Here is a 17,974-nt window from a genome sequence, read left to right as displayed (position 1 = left end):
ATTACCTTTCAATGACTTAAGCCCCTGAACTAAATAACTTCATCAAGGTGTCAACCTAAACAGATTTTCCCCATAATGGCCCAACTCTCACAGGTTCTTAATGAAAAATATTGATTCTCAAGGATTAGTTGTAGATTTATGTGTTAGGATGTTGATCTCTCTGTCACTTGACACCTTATCAGTGGACGAAAGGACCTAGTTTTCCTTCGTGATTTTCAAAAAGCAATCACTGGCGATGTCAAGGGGCAGCTTAGGTTCAGAAAAACAAATAAAATGTCTGCATCTGGGTCCCTTAGAATACTTAATAGACAGGAGAGGGGACAGGGAAGGTCCAGACAGTGGCATCCAGACACCAGGCTTGCATTTTCCCATTCACATCTGCTCCGGATGGGCTCAGGGCCCAGATGCAGGAAGGCTAGAAGGACAAATGGGTGAAGCATCCACCCCTCTTGCTATGACTGATGGCAGGACACCACAGGAGAAAAGGAGGCTGTGTACACCCTGTCTGGAGCTAGAAACACGGGCTGGAAGGGATTCAGCAGCTCCTGCCTCAAAATGGTATTCAATCAACACCAGCACAGACCGGCCCTGCCAACTCACTCTGTTAAACGCTGATCTCCAGGGATGAAGTTGAGACTCAGGCACCTCAGCCCCCAGCAAGCTGCACCATAGAAGCTCTCCCATCACCAAGGTGACTGAAATGGAAATAAAATGCATTGTTTCATTGTTCTCTTTTCTTTCCTAAGCCAAGGATTCAATGTAACTCTGTAATTGATATTAAAAATGGCAAGTGTGTTTTAAATGTTTGAAATAGTCTTGTTATGTATGTAGTCTAGGCTGGCCTAGAACTCTCAATCCTCCTGTCTCAGCCTCCTGAGAATGCTGGGGTTACAGGCCTGTGGTGCCACACCTGGATTACAGATATTCATGGAAGATCTCTGTTGGCTGAAAGTCTATTGTGTGCCAGATACAGTGCTAGGCCCTGGGGCCACTCAGGGTTCCTTGCCCTTGTAGCAAAAGGAAATTAAACACACACACACACACACACACACACACACACACACACACACACACACAAATGACCTTGTCACACAGGTCAAAAGCTGATTTTTCTAAAGAAAGTAATGGTCAAGGAAAAACAACTGTAAGATAAGAAGGCCACTGCAAAAATCAATGCAAAAAGCCGGGCAGCCAGTGATTCACACCTGTAATCTGAGCTACTTAGGAGGCTGAAATCTGAGGATCGGGTTCAAAAGCCAGCCCAGGCACTAAAGGTCATGAGACTTTTTTTTTTTTTTTTTTTTTTTGCCAGTCCTGGGCTTAAGCTCAGGGCCTGAGCACTGTCCTTGGATTTTTTCTCAAGGCTAGAGCTCTACTACTTGAGCCTTAGCACCACTTTCGGCTTTTTCTAAGTATGTGGTACCGAGGAATCGAACCTGGCTCTTCGTGCATGCTAGGCAAGCACTCTACCGCTAAGCCAAACTTCTGGCCTCTGATCATGACACTCTTAATGCCAATTAACCACCAGGAAACCAGAAGTGGTGCTATGGCTTAAGGGTAGGGTGGAAGCCTTGAGCTGAAGAGCTCAGGGACAGCGCCCAGGCCCAGAGTTCAAGTCCCATGACCGACAAAAACAGAAAACAAACAAACAGAGAAGGCTGCGCAACAGGAATGAAACGTTCAAAAGCTGAGGCCCCAGAGGACTCCAGAGAGGCAGCAGACACCACACTGGCTTGGGGTCACTATTCCAAGAGCAAGAAGCCACTGACAGATTTTCAGATGTTTACTTTGCAAACATCACTTTGGTTGCTCAGAGAACAATGGATCATGACAGTTTCTACTTTCTGTGTGTGTGTGTGTGTGTGTGTGTGTGTGTGTGTGTGTGTGTGTGTGTGCCATTCCTAGGGCTTGAACTCCAGCATGTGGGCTGTTCTTGAGCTTTTTGCTCAAGGATGTGCTCTACCATTTGAGCCAAAGTTCAATTTTTGGCTTTTTGTTAAAGAGTCCCATGGACCTTCATGCCTATGCTAGCTTAGAACTTTGATCCTCAGATCTCAGCCTCCTAAGCAAGGATTTCAAGTATGACTCAGTTTGGTATATACTTTCAGAGTGTATAGTTTTCTGGAGATAAAAGTCTCACAGACTTTCCTGCCCAAGTGGCTTCTAATCATGACCCTCAAATCTCAAAATCAAGGGATGTTTTGAAGGAAAAGTTAGAAGGCATTAGGGAATGTAGAGTGGGAACAGAAGGAGAGGGGAGGGAGGTGGCAAGGGTGATCCCCCCCCCAAGTTCTCAACTGAGTGATTCCTTCTGTGCCAGGTGGCTCTTCGCTTTAGACCCCTTAAGGGTATCAAGAACCACTTGGAAAATCATTTGGGGGCCAAGTTTCTCATTTCCTTTTCCATTTCTGGAGCAGAGGCTGGTAAACTTTTCTAAAGACCAGGTAGAAAATACTGTATGTTTGGAAAACCATATGGTCTCTGTCTCAACTACTCAAATCTGATGATAAAGGAAGAGAAGCCACAGAATGTACATAGAGAAAAAAATCGTGTCTGCATTTAAATAAATACATGAAAAACTGGAGGGCAAGGTTGGGCCTCTTGGCTATAGTTTGCTATATTCTGCTTCTTTGAGGAATCTGGAAATTAGGTCAAGCTCTTGGATTGCCCCAGTTCCAATGGGCTACAGTATTCTGTACAAACAGTGAATACAGTCCCAGGTCAGATGCCTCAGGCTTGCCCAGGGACAAAAAGCTGAGTCCTGAAGATTCAGATCCCACAAAAGGCTTAGGGCCAATCAAAGATTTCCCAGCAAAACTGACAAAATAGACTACCAACTACCCAGAAAGGAAACCCAAAACAAATCCTTCACCTGTGCTTACAATTAAAAAAAGAATCACCTGCTGGGCGCCCGTGGCTCACATCTGCAATCCTAGATATTCAGTATCCAGGATCATAGTTTGAAGGTAGCCCACCAAATAACCATTAAAAAGCTAAAAGGGGAGCTGTGGCTCAAGTGGCACACTGTCAGCCTTGAGCAGAAAAAAAAAACTTCAGGGATGGTGCCTAGGCTCTGAGTTTCCTTTTTCAAAGGGAAAAATGAAAGAAAAAAATCAATTTCTTCCTAAAACAGTCTGTCTCATGTCAACAGAAATGGATGTAGCTCCCTGCTACCTTATTTTAACCACTGAAGATGACCTATATTTATCCCTAAAATCACAAGCTGATATTGGACTGTGGCAGATTTTCAGCACAGCTGCTCTTCTTTCTGGAACTACAGAATGTATCTGTGGGAAAATGAACAAAATACTTTTTTTCTGGCTTGTTTCCCAGGTCTCCCAGGTCTGCTCTCGGTCTTCCTAGGAATCTACTTCCAACTTCTTCATGGAGAGAGACACAGGGAGAAGCGGAAGGCAGAGGAAGCCCATACTTGGATTTGAACTCAGAGCTACATGCCTCCCAGGCACATGCCTTAACCTTCCTTCTCTTCTGTTTTGTTTTCAGAAATTGACTAGAGCCCACTTTTGTGTCTGGAGCCAAATGAATCGATCTTGCTTAAAATTCTCCACTGCATCCCCATAGCCTCCCCCAATGGGCAGACAGGGCATGAAAGCCCAGTCCCTGCCTCCCTTAGGCTTCATTACCACTAGGCACAGGGTTCCCTGCTCTCTTGCAAGCCTGTGTCCTACAACAATCAGGCACCCATAAGGGGGCACACTGGTGATCAGGTTCCACCTGCAAACACCTACTATCATTATAGGCCTGCGTCGGAGTGGGACAGAGTGCAAATTATGATGCCAGACAACCTGGCAACCAGTGGCTACTTTTATCTATCTATCTGTCTGTCTATCTGTCTGTCTGTCTAATCTTTCTTTCTTTCTTTCTTTCTTTCTTTCTTTCTTTCTTTCTTTCTTTCTTTCTCTTTATGTGTCTATCTATAGATCGACTGATCTTGGTGATATTGGGGTTTGGACTGTTCCTTAAATGTGCTAGGCAGTTACTGCTTAAGCCATGTCTGCAGCCCTTTTCTGTACTGCCTGTTTTTGACATAGGGTGTTATTTTTTGCTCCTACTGGCCGGGACTGTGTTCCTCCTATTTATACTTCCTGAACTGCTGGTATGACAGGAATGTAGCACCATAGTAAGCTATGAATTTTGGGGGGCCTGGGTTAGCCTCAAACTTTGATCCTTTCCAGTTCTACCTGCTAAGATAGAATTATAGAGCAAAGAACCTGGCCAGTGATTCTACATAAGCTCCACTCTGCAAATACAACACTCCCTCATTTACAATGATTTGAGAGGTTACTGTCATTTGTTTGCTTTACAATGGTGTCAGAGCAATATGCATTCAGTAGAAGCCATACTTTGAATGGCAATTGTTGGTTCCAAGCAGGCAACAGGCCAGGATACTTTTCCACAAAGTGGCTATAGCTCCTTATCAGTCATGGAACCACAAAGCACAGACAGTGATCCATAGTCTCAGCCAGCCCTGCAAGGACCACATGGGGACAGACAGACAGTGCCCCACAGAGGCTATGCTACCAAGACAGGAAGTGAGTAGGTGGGGCATATCATATGCATTTTCACTTAAGATATTCTCAGATGACAAGTGGTTTATCAGAACCTGGCCCCACACTGAGATGAGAATTTGAACGACTGATCAGGCTCTCACCAGGGAAAGTCTCTGGTGACACATATCAGAATCTCTAGGACCAGTTCCTCAGCCCATTTCCAAGATCTGGGAGGATAATACTGAGACTTACCATAACAGTGACTTCAAAATCATTTAGCTCTACCAGGCAACAGCGGCTCACACTCATAATTCTAATAAGGGGGCTGAGATCTGAAAGTCAAAGTTCCAATTAACCACCAAACAGCTGGAGGTAGAGCTGTAATTCAAGTGGTAGAGAGCTAACCTTGAGCAAAAGAAGCCTGAGGACAGCACCCAGATCCTGAGTTCAAGCCCTGTATTGGCATGTTTGCACACATGTGCATATGCACATACAAACACACAAACATACACAGTGTTTCCTTCATTTGAAAATATGAATGCTACTTACATTATACTCAGGGTTTATTTACTTCTACAGTGTTTATACCAGACACTACTGGAAGTGCTTTTTAAATTTTATTTTATTTATATAAAGGAGTTAACCATTTAACAAAGCAATTTATGAATACAGTGCATCTGATAAATGTTACCCCTCTCATCATTCACCGCTTTATCCATTGAAGTAATCCATTGAAGACTTGAAATATCACTAAGAGGTAAATACTACACTGTTCCCATTTTACAGATGAGAAAACAGGAACAGTTTAATTATTTAAGGTTACACTACTAGTATGGGAATAAAGCAAAAAGAACACATAGGAATTGCTTAGCCAAAGCCAAAAGGTTTTTTAAAAAATGTTCCCTAAGACCAGGCACCTGCAATCCTAGATTCTAAGGAGGCTGGGATCTGAAGATCCCAGTTCTAAGCTAGCTAGGAAAATCCATGAGTCCCTTATTTCCAATTAGCCACTAAAAACATAAGCTAGAAGTGGAGCTGTGTCTCAAGTGGTAGAGTGTTCACTTGGAACAAAAAGAAAGCTCAGGGACAGCACCTAGGCCCTGTGTTGAAGTCCCAGGACAGACACACACACACACACACACACACACACACACACACACACACACACACACACACACACGGCAAAAACTGTCCCATAAAGAGGAAGCTTTTTGTTGTGGATGAAATCATGTCCTTCTAGAATTCACACTTTGAAATCTTAACCCTGTATGTGTAAATACAGCCTTTGAAAGAATATCCAAAGTCGGCAAGGTGAGGCCCTAATCTAATGTGATTGGTGTCCTTATGAGAAGAGGGAGAAAGCGGGCGCCAGTGGCCCCTGCCTGTGATCCTAGCTTCTCCAGGAGGCTGAGATCTAGATTATAAATCTGAAGCCAGCCCAGGCAGAAAAGCCCGTGAGACTCTCATTTTTTAATTGACTTTCCAATTAATTAACTTAAATAATTTCCCCAAACAAGCTGAAAGTGGATCTGTGGCTCAAATGGTAGAGCCCCAGCCTTCAATAAAAAATGGACAACAGGAAGGAGGGATTGAGGGAGGGAGAGAGGAGGAGGACGAGGACAACAGGAAGAGAACACCAGATGCTCAATCACAGAGAAGAGAGGAGGTCATGTGAGGATGTCAAGAACATGGTCATCTGCAAGCTGCAGTGAGTATGGTGAGAAACTAATCCTCTCTTGTTTATAAATTTCCCAGTCTCAGGCATTCTGTTGTAACAACAGAAATGCACTGTGATACCTGTTATTGTGGGCAAATGCAGGAAATGAACTTGATTGACATCATCATCATAACACAATCTGTCTCCACCCATTTATCAGTTCCATTGTTTTTCTAATCAAGACTTATATCGTGGTTAGACTGTATCAGAGTACTTGGCTCCTGTGTCTGTTTTCTGTCTGGAAGAGGAGACTCTCCAGTGGCTTACTCCAGGAACCAGCCTCAGATGAGAAAGAGATTATTTTCAAAAGAAAACTAAGAGTCTAGAAATAAAGGCACACGAAATTGATTAGATGGTTTCCCATAGGGAGCCAAGGTAAGATCATTCAAAGGAAAAAAAAATCTTTCCACAAATGGTGCCAGAACAGTTGGATAACCATATGTCAAAAAAAAAAAAAAACCAACCACTTAGTTCCTTACCTCACACCACACACAAAATTTAACTCAGAATGAATCATAAACCTAAATATTACAAGTTAAAATTATAGAACTTCTGTGAGGTTACATTATGACCTTGAGCTAGGAAAATATTTCTCAGAAATGACACTAAAAGTACAACCCATAAAAGAAAATCATAACTAATTGGACCTCATTAAAATTTAAAACTGTTGCTCTTTAGAAAGACAAGAAAAACAAAAAGGAAAAAAATGCCACAGACTAGAAGAAAATATTTGCAAAACACATAAAGGACTTGTACTGAGCATAATGAATGCTTGCAACTCAATAATAAGATAACACATTTCTTTAATAGAGAAAACATTTGAAGATTTTTGCCAAAGAAACTATGCCAATGGATAAGAAGCATGTGAATCAGATATTAATGTCATTAGCCAATAATGTAATACATATTTACACTACAGTAAGATGCCATTACACATATAGTGGAATGGTTAAATAAAATAGGAACATAATCCTCATATGTTGACCTGAGACGATTTAGCAGTTTCTTATTTCCCTTTCAACCCAGAAATTCCACTCAAAGGTATCTATTTAAGGCACGTGTAAATATATGTCAACACAGACATCTATGCAATTTCTCATCAAGCATTACTCAACAGTCAAAAAGTGGACAGCTGCTGGGCACGAGTGCTTTACACCTGTAATCCTAGCTGAGATCTGAGGATCACAATTCCAAGTTAGCTCAGGCAACAAAAGTCTGTGAGGCTCTTGGGCTCAATGAACCACCAAAAATCCTGTGGCGGACATGTGGCTCAAGTGGTAGAACACTAGCCTTGACTAAAAAAAAAAAAAAAAAAAAAAGCTGAGGGACAGCACCCAGGCCCTAGGGCTGACACAAAGGAAAAGAAAAGTGGACAATTCAAATTCACTAGCAGCTGGCGAAGAGAAACACAAAACGCGGGACATGGGTAACAAATTATTCATGCTTGAGTTACCACAGAGAAATCTTGAGACTAAACCAAACAGATGAAACCATATATCCCGGGGTCCTATTGTTGTAACCGAATGCCTAGAACCCCGAAAAGACCACCAGAGGCCACAGTCAAAGCTAAAAAGCAAGGGTCGTTTATTTACGAGTCTGGGCTCGGACCTCCGCGTCCTGGCAACTGCTAAGAGGCCCTGAACAAGGATTTTACACCGCTTTTATAGGGGAATTCCATAGTTACAATCACCTGATTGGGTATTTGGTAACTCACACCACTGGTGGAATCAGAGCTCAGGTGTCTAACCACTGAGCATCAAGCTGGGATTCTCGTATATGGGCCCTGAGCAAGGTGGGGAGGGGGTCATTCCCAGAACATGGGACAATCTCGGCACAACACTATTTACCCAGAATTTCTAGAAAAGGCGAAGTGTCGGATAGAAAACACCTTGGCTGTGGCTTGGAGCAGGCACTTCCGCTTCCGGTCAGCACTCACTTCCGGCCTCTGTGGCTGGGGCAGGGGCTACTGCGCCTGCGCAGGCCCTAGCCAGTGTGTCGGGTCTCCCGGGCGATCCAGGATCCACCCCCCCCCCTCCCTGCAGGGCCCAGAGCCATGAACCACAAAGGAGTAAATGAGGGGGACAGGGGGCCCCTCGGGGATCCTGGGGGCCCCGCCAAGGCCTGGAGGACGGACAACACGGACTTTAAGCAGCAACGGCTGCCCGCCGGGGAGCCCATCCTCACGGCAGGCACAGTGCAGCCGGCCTTCCTGGCCATCAGCCTCCTCTTCGTGCCCCTGGGCGTAGGTCTCTACGTCACCTCCAGCAACATCCGGGAGCTGGAGGTGGACTACACGGGGGCGGAGCCTTCCAGCCCTTGCCGGAAGTGCTTGTCCCCGGAAGTCACGCCCTGCGTCTGCGCGGTGAACTTCACCCTGGAGCAGCCCTTCGAGGGCCACGTGCTCATGTACTACGGGCTGAGCAACTTCTATCAAAACCACCGCCCCTACGTGAAATCCCGGGATGACCGGCAGCTTCACGGGGACCCCCAGGCCCTGCTGCACCCCAGCAAGGAATGTGAGCCCTACCGGAGACACGGCGGGCTGCCCATCGCTCCCTGCGGCGCCATCGCCAACAGCATGTTCAACGACACGCTGCAGCTGTTCCTGGTGGCCGAGGGCCCCGCGGGCTCCCCGGACACGCTGACGCCCATCCCGCTGGGCCGGAGGGGCCTGGCCTGGTGGACCGACAGACACACCAAGTTCCGGAATCCTCCCGGAGCGAAAAGCCTGCGGGAGCGATTTCAGGGGACCACGAAGCCGGTCAGTTGGCTCAAGCCGGTCTACATGCTAGACGACGGTGGTGATGGCGGTGGTGGGGAGGAGAACAACGGATTCCTCAACGAGGATTTCATCGTCTGGATGCGCATCGCGGCTCTTCCCACTTTCCGCAAGCTATACCGCCTGATAGAAGGGAGAAGTGATTCGCACGCCACGCTACCAGCCGGGAGATACTATTTGAATATCACCTACAACTACCCGGTCCATTCCTTCGACTGCCGGAAAAGGATGATCCTGAGCACCGTGTCCTGGATGAGAGGGAAAAATCCGTTCCTGGGTATCGCTTACATGGCCGTGGGGTCCATCGCCTTCCTTCTGGGAATTGTGCTACTCATCATCGATCATAAATACAGAGACAGTAATTATACTGTTGATGTAGCCATCTAGCGTCGTGGGTTAAAGATGAATCTACGTTAGGTGCGCCAAGGGCAGTTGGATGTACAACCCAACTGATGTGCAGTCAGTATGTCCTTTTAAAAATAAAACTGTCTTTTGCTTTCTTACCTGTGGATGGCTTCTGAAAATACATGATTTTTGTTTTAAGTTAGCTATGTTGATCATACCAACACTGTAACCACTAAAATGATACTGGAATCATTGCTTGTTATTGGAACCAGTCAGATGGTGAAATGTGACGTGTCTGCTGCTTCAGTGGTCATGCTGTGTTGATATTCTATTGACAGATGATGCCACTCTAGCAAGAAAAAAATTGCTACACGTGTGTCGTGACTTGCTGATCTTCCTAGGATTCTGTTGTAGAAAGCTCAAGAAACATCAAATCTAAATAAAATCTAAATAGCAAAATCTCAAAGACCAGATCTAAATAACACACATCAGCGTTTTCCATGTCTCTAAAGGCTTGAAGTATCAGCTTTGACCGTTCGTGCATTCCCTTTATCCTATCTAATCTCTGTGAAGCTTAGCTTTGAATTCAGAAGGTGTGCTTGCTTTGTCTGGCATAGAAGTCAAGGTTCACCTCTAAAGAGGCCGGGTATGTCTGGGAAAGAAGAATTTCAAACGTCTCTTGTCATTTGATTAAAATAATGTAATCTGGAACACCCAAGTCCTGTGGAGCTTTTTCACATAGAAACACTTCCCTTGAAGCTTATGTCTCATAAGAGAATGAAGTGTGGGTGAGGTGGGAATACTGGCAGAGTTCCATCTTCTACCTCGACTGTACACCACATGTAACAGCTCAAAGGAGATTGCTTGTACTCTTAATTTAACATTGAAATTACTTCTGCACTGGAGATCCCTTAGGCTGTCCCTATTTGTCTGCTAAGTATTTGGACGTAAGTCTTATTCTAGCAATTTTGAGACCTAAATTTCCTCTGTATTTCATTTCATTTTTGCATATGGAGCAAATGTGATGTGTATACATATTCCCATTAGTTAAGTTACCAATTGTTTTGGTTGAATTTCCTAAGATATACTTTTAAAAGATGGTCTATAAATTTGTACTGAAGTTCTGGGCATTATTTGGAATACAGAATATACCTAGAGCAATATAGATGAAGTTATTTTATTTTCAAATGACTTATTTTAATATCTTTTATTGAATAAATGCTGTAATTTGTTTACTATGAAAATTATTCTTCAAGTAGATAAAAGTTTCCCCATGCTTTGCCAATACTGGTATTGCCTAAATTTTTTGTTTCTTTTGCTAAACTAACCCATGTCAGTGTAGAAGCATACTTGTTTATTCTGAGTTTGCAATGATTTCCTTCAGTTATATTTGAAACATGTCTGATTGATGTATTGATTTTGACAAATACTTTCTTTTTAAAAATAATGCAGCTGCTCATAGGGGAACTATGCCTTCCTACACGTGGTATATCATGAAATTTGGATTGGAGCACTCATATACTTTTTTAAATATATTTTTTAATTTTATTTATTTATTTATTTTTGCTAATTCTGGGCCTGCACTCAGGGTCTGAGCACTGTCCTTGGGTTTTTTTCTCAAGGCTAGTGCTCGACCACTAGAGTTACAACACCACTTCCTGCTTTTTCTACGTACGTGGTACTGAGGAATCAAACCCAGGTATTCGTGCATGCTAGGCAAGCACTCTACCACTAGGCCCTGGAGCATTTATAACATACAAATGTATTACTTGAATGAGTTACTAGATGTCTGGTATCCTAAAGTTTCTGAGCACATAGAATATTCTTTATCCAAAAAATATTCTTTGTTAGCATCAGTCTCTCAAAACACTCTTTATTCTGTAAATCTCCCTCTTGCTCATGTTGCTTTACTTTCTGGGATATTTTGTGGGAGAAAAGAGGTTTCTTCAATCTTTCCAGATTGCCTGCAAACTATAAGGAGGATCACTACCCCGAATCTCTTGTTCTAATAGAAGGACAAAGGGTTCTGCCAAAGAAAAGTTGAAGAGCTCTTCTAACACTTTTATCTGTCTGGAAAAATAGACTCTTAAGACATAATTCTAATTCTGTCTGTCTTAGAAGGATATTGAAGGCCTGTGTTGTTCCCAGCCACTCCTGTGGCCAAATACAAGAGACTATGAAACTGTGATCTCAAAAAAAGAATGGGACAAAGAAAACTGTGGCTTTCACCAAAGGCTGGTAGCTCATACCTGTAATCCTTCCTACCTAAAAGGCTGAGATCAAGTTGAGTTTCAGAGCCCACTGAGGCAGGAAAGTAGTGAGACTTTTATCTCCAGCTAATCACCAGGAAACCAGAAGTAGAGCTGTGGCTCAAAGTGGTAGAACACTAGTCTTGAGCAAAATGAGCTCAGGAACAGTGCCCAGGCCCTACTATGTTCAAGCCTTTCAATTTAAAAAAAAAAAGTCTTTTTAAAATTATTTTGGAAAAAATACAATAGAGACCACACCTAAGAATCCATAAGATAGAAGAAAGAACTGTGATTCAAAATAAAGGTCCCCAGCCGGGAGTTTGGCCTAGTGGTTAAAGTGCTTGCCTAGCATGCACGAAGACCCGGTTTGATTCCTTGGTACCACATACATACAAAAAAAAAAAAAGCCGGAAGTGGTGCTGAGGCTCAAGTGGTAGAGCTGTAGCCTTGAGAAAGTCCAAGGACAGTGCTCAGACCCTGAGCTCAAGCCCAGGACTGGCAAAAAACAAAAACAAAAACAAAATAAAGGTCCCCAAATCTTGAGGAAAAATGAATGTACTGGTTACAGAGTAAAAGACATATAGAAGTGGACCAAGTAAATAGTCTGAACCAGAGAAGGAATTCTAAACTGGGTCAATGGAAGGATAATAGTTCACTCTTCCCCAGATAAATACCAACTTATCAAGGCAAAACTAAGAGAGTTACATTAGACCTCTTAATAGGAATTCTTAAAACCAAGAAAGGATGAAATATAAGATTTCAAGCCCTGAGAGTAAGTAACTACGAACCAAAAACACTCTATCTAGCCAACTTATCCCATAAAACTGTGTTTCTAAGACAGTCTAGCACAAACTAAAGCAATTCTCAACTACTTGGCTAACAGAAGGCACTTAAAGGAATCCTTCACAAAGAGGAGGAAGAGAATCACAAATATGAGAGCTCAAGAAAGGATACATTTCAGAGGAGAAACAGATGGACACATGAGAATTGGGAATTATGTCCAACTCAAAGCAGCAACCTCCCAAGAGGAATAAGGACAAAACATGAACAAATAGTACTGTAATCAACTAGAAGGGAAAATCAGACCAACCAAATGAGGAGCGAGAAAATAGTTTTATAATAGCCTAATAAGCTTAAAGGTAAATGGTCTTAACTTTATAGTACACAGTTTGATAAACAAGATCAACTATTTGTTTTCCACAAGAGACATACCTCACTGGTAAAAACAAACAAGCTAAAATGAAAGGAAATTAACACAAAATATAACACTATAGACCAGTTTCCTTGATGAACAAATTTCATAAAGTATTTGCAAACAAAATTTGACAAATTATTGAAAAGATCATATACTATAATCGAGTTAGTTCTATTCCAAAGATATAAAGATGCCTCAGTATATTCAAATAATAAACATAAGATAGCATGGAAAAGCTGGGCTCAGTGGCTCATGCCTGTAATCCTAGCTATCCAGGAGGCTGAGGTCTCAGGATCATGGTTAAAAGCCACCCCGGGCACTAAAATACTGTGAGAGTTTTATCTCCACTTAACCACTAGAAAACTGGAAGTGGTGCTGTGGCCCCAGGGTTAGGGTAGCCTTGAACTGAAAAGCTCAGGGACAGCACCCAGGCCAAGAGTCCAAGCCCTACAATCGACCAAAAAAAATAAATAAAAAGATAGCATGTAAATAGAATGCAAGACAAAAATCACACAGTCACCTCAATAGATACTGAAAAAGTCTTTGACAAAAGCACAGCATTCTTTCAGGATAAAATCCCTGAAGAAAACAGTAATAAAAGCAACATACCTTAACATAATAAAGATTATGTATCACAAATTCAGAACCATCATTATTCTACATTTGGGGGAAAACAGGAGCATCCTTCCATAATCTTGAATGGGATAAGGGTACCAATCTCTATTTTTAACCAATATACTGCTTGAGGCCTTAGAACAATAAAGCAAGAGAAAGAAAGAGGATCCAAATAGAAAATGAAGAAATCAGATTATCCCTGTTTGGAGACAGTATGCTTGTATTCTTAAAAAGACCCTGGTCACCCAGACAACTTTTAGACCTGATAAACACTTTCAGCCAAGTAGAATACAAAACTGACATCCCCAAATGTGTAAATAACTTATTACCAACAAGGAAGTTTCTGAGAAAGAAATCAAGAAAACAATCTCATGACAGCCTCAAAAAGAATAAAACACCTAGGAATAAAGCTAACCACTGAGGTGAAAAACCACTATAATGAAAGCTGTAAAACATTAAATAAAGACATTAAATGAGAAAGACATTAGAAGATGAAAAGAAAAACCTGTGTTCACGAGTCAACAGAATTAATGTTGTAAAAAACAGAGTACTGAAGCAATCTACAGATTCAATGCGGTACTTGTCAAAATCTCAATGTCATTTTTCATAGAAATAGAATCTATACATTCATATGGAAGCATAAAAAACCTCAATAATCAAAGCAATCCTGACCAAATGAGCAGCACAAATCTGACTTCAAGTTCTGCTACAGAGCCATGGTAATGAGGTCTGCGTGGAGCTAGTATAAAAAGAAAAAAGAAAAGCAGACATATAGCCCAAAGGAATGAACAATCCCATCTATCCCTGATTCTTGACAAAGCTGCCAAAAATATACATTGCAGAATTCACAGCCTCTTTCATAAATGTATCTGTGAAAACTGGATATCCACATGTAGAAGACTGAAGCTAGACCCCCTATCTCTCACACTACACAAAAAGCCAATGAAAATTGATTTAAAAAAAAAAAAAAAGATCCTTCATGTAAGACCTGAAACCATGAAACTCCTAGAAAAAAAGAAATGAGGAAGTCACTTCAAAATAAAGGCTTAAACAGCTATTCTCTGAACAGGGCTCCAGTAGCTCAGGAAATGCGAATGAGTTGACAAATGGGATTGCATCAAAAAGCTGGTGGCTCACACTTGTATTTCTAGCTACTCAGGAGGCTGAGAAATGATGATTGCAGATCAAAGCCAGCCCGGGAAGGAATACGCATAAGACTCTTATCTCCAGCTAGCCATCAAAAACCAAAAGTGGAGTTGTAGCTCAAAGTAACAGCCTTGAGCAAAACTGTTCAAGGACAGCGCCCAGACCCTGAGTTCAAGCTCTACAACCACCACCAATAACAACAAAAAAAGAAACCACCAGAATGGAGATGCACTCTATAGAATAGAAGAAAATCTTTACCTTCTATTCCTCTGGAAAGAATTACTATCCAAAAGATATTAAGAGCTCAGAAATTTAACTTAACTAATAAATGGGCAGATGAATTAAAGTTCTCAAAAGAAGACATACAAATGGCTAATAAGTAAAGGAAGATATGTGTATCCGTTTTAACCAGAAAAGATACAAGAATCAGAATCACGTTACGATTCTAGCTCCGCCCAGTGAGAATAACCATCATCAAGGATGAGGCTGGTGTAAGGGGACAGGGAATGTGACTAGATCCTTATATGCCACTGGTGAGAAATTAATTATAATTATACAGCAATATTGGAATTAATTCAACCATTATGCAAACTGTCCATGATCTTTTTGTGTTCAAGGCTAGTGTTCTACCACTTGGGCCACAGTTCCACTTCTAGCTTTTTCTGAATAGCTTATTGTAAATAAAAAGTCTCATGAACTTTGCTTCCCCAGGTTGGCTTTAAACTATGATCCTCAGATCTCAGCCTCCTGAGTAGCTAGGATTACAGATGTGAGCCGCTGGCACCTGGCTTCCATGTTATTTCCTGTCCCTCCCCCCTTTAAAAAATATTGCCATCCCCACATTGAGAAAGAATAGAAAGACAGAAAGAAAGGAAGAAAGAAAAGGAAGGAAGGAAGGAAGGAAGGAAGGAAGGAAGGAAGGAAGGAAGGAAGGAAGGAAGGGAAAGGAAGGAAGGAAGGAAGGAAGGAAGGAAGGAAGGAAGGAAGGAAGGAAGGAAGGAAGGAAGGAAAGAAAGAAAGAAAGAAAGAAGGAAAGAAAGAGAGAAAGAGAGGCCCCAAATCTGAAAGCCAGGACCTGACAGGATTCGGATGTAAATTCCTAACTCTTGACCTCAGTCTCTATGCTCCAAACAGACTTTCTTGCCTTTTGCATCACCTAGGACCAGTCATCCCCTCTGTTACCCAGATCCTCACCCATCTGCCACGAGAGCAGAAGACTCACAGCTGTGATGCCCTCCAACAACTCATTTAAGTTGTGGTTGCTGCTTCTCTTTGCAGGGTGCGGGCACTTGGTGTGCTGGAGTTGATTGGGTGTTTTCTTGTATATTGTTCATCTGGCAGAGAATTACTACTCTGCCCTACAAGATCTCACAGATGGCTTTCTTTTCCATTGCTATTAAATTGGTTCTGAACAAGACATAATTCTTCAAGTGCCTTGTGAGCTCTCTGGGTTTGCTCAGGCAAGATTCCATAAAAATGTAAATAATCGGAACACTTCTGGGATTATTTATCACAACTGACTTGCGGCTGTAAATTTATGTATTAATTTCAGCTATAAGCTTCACTGGGGAAAAGATGAACAGTTGAAAATAGACTCTCCCACTCACATCCTCTCAATGTCCCCATTTCTCCTGTTTCCAGGGAACAGACTGGGGTGTGGCCCACAGATCAGAACAAAATCAAGAAGAGAGCAAAGAACATGCCAGAAAGAATCATTCCATGGTAAACCATAGGTTCATTCCTTCAGCACTTCCTCTTTTGCTGCTGGAACCCCAGCCATCCTAGCCTTCTTTCAGTTCCTCCTGTTTTTTGCTGCCTCAGGATCCTTGCACATGCTCTCTTGGCTTACAACATTCTTTCATCTGCTTTTTAAATGGTACTGTCTTACTCAACCTTTAGCGGTTGGTTTTCTATCACTGGCCCACTACCAGCCAGACAAGTTCCACTCTCTAGAGCTGACACGTTTCTCTCCTGTTTATACAGGCTTCTCCAAACACAAAACCTGAGTCTCCTCTATTCAACTATAACCTTGTGAGAACAAAAACTATATGTCACTTGCATTCCCAGAGCCTGGCACAAAGTTAAAGATGGGTGGGTCTGTGTTGAATGAATAAAAAAGGGGGGGTCTCCCTGCATGATCTCTTCATTCCTTCACCCTGCTCTGTCCTCAGACTTCTATATTTTCCACTCATCCAGGACCCTCATAAAAGGACTTTTCTCCCAAGAAACTGAAGCACCTGGGAACCTGCATTCCCCTTAGTAGGGCAACAGATTCAGGCTTACACTGTGCTTTCTCTTGTCTCCACTATGCAAGTGGTGAACTTGGTACCAGCCACACTGCCTTCAGAGTTCCCTGTGGTCCAGCCATGCTAGACCCTGACTGCACCAGACCCACAGCCTTCTCCTCCCCTGCCAGTGTCTCCTAATAAATGACATTTATGCAAATTCTCATCTGTGGGTCAACGTTCCCAGGAACCCAATCTAACACATAGTCTGCTGCTGAAGAAAGGTCTCACAGAGCTGTGATTAATATCATAAATTTCAGTGCACCGAAGCACTCCTGAGCTACACTATCCATTGGCTGGCTCATATAGGAGAAGGGACAGCCTAAGTCAGACCTAGCAGAGATGCAGAGCTGTGATCTGAACTTGGCTCTTCGCTGAGATTCTCCCTCTCTGCCCACTTCCCTGAGACTTTACCCGAAGAAGCCAGGCAAGGACAAGACTGTTTTACTGAGGGAGGAAGAGTATTCCAGCTGGCTACAGGATGAATCTGTATGGAGGGATGTCCCTTGAAGGTCCTGTTCCCCTGATTCTCTGAGGTTTAAATCTTAGTTATGTTGGTTACTCTAGAAAAGTTAACAAGCTACTCAGGAATCTAAAATTGCCAGACTCTTTATTTCTAATTAATCAAAAAATAAGCTAGAAGCGGAGGCCTGGATCAAGTGGTTGAGCATCAAAGAATGCCAGACTATGCTTGTCATTCTAGCTACTCAGGACGATGAGATTTAAGGATCATGGTTCAAAACCAGCCAGGCTGGACAATCTGTGAGACTCATATCCATTTAACCGCCATCAAAAAAAAAAAGCCAGAAGTAGAGCTATGGCTCAAATGACAGAGTGCTAGCCTTGTTCAAAAAAGCTCAGGGACAGCACCCAGACCCTGAGTTCAAGCCTCTACACCCCCCCCCCACCACCACACACACACACACAAAGCAAGTTGTCATGAAGAAGAAGCCAGGAATCTTGTAAAGATTTAGTTAGCAGAAGGGTCTCTCTGAAATGATCTCTCATCTTTAAACCAAAACTGGAAGAAGGAAGGAACCACCCATTTCCCAAAATGCCATGTGGTTCACAGAACATTGGCTTTCAATATACGCACCTCCAAATCTGGTAAACCTATGGTGGTTTTGTCACG

General features: G+C 42.6%; 1 pseudogene; it reads left to right on the top strand.

The window, feature by feature from the left end:
* The first annotated feature begins 8,194 nt into the window (after positions 1-8,194).
* On the top strand, positions 8,195-9,510 carry LOC150046121 (cell cycle control protein 50A pseudogene; annotated as a pseudogene).
* The last annotated feature ends 8,464 nt before the right edge of the window (positions 9,511-17,974 follow it).

Source organism: Megascapheus bottae, chromosome 25 (assembly GCF_031878675.1).
Source record: "Megascapheus bottae isolate mThoBot1 chromosome 25, mThoBot2.hap1, whole genome shotgun sequence".
Taxonomy (NCBI): Eukaryota; Metazoa; Chordata; class Mammalia; order Rodentia; family Geomyidae; genus Megascapheus; species Megascapheus bottae.
The sequence above is the reverse complement of the archived record's forward strand: the minus strand, read 5'-3'. Positions and strand labels throughout refer to the sequence as shown.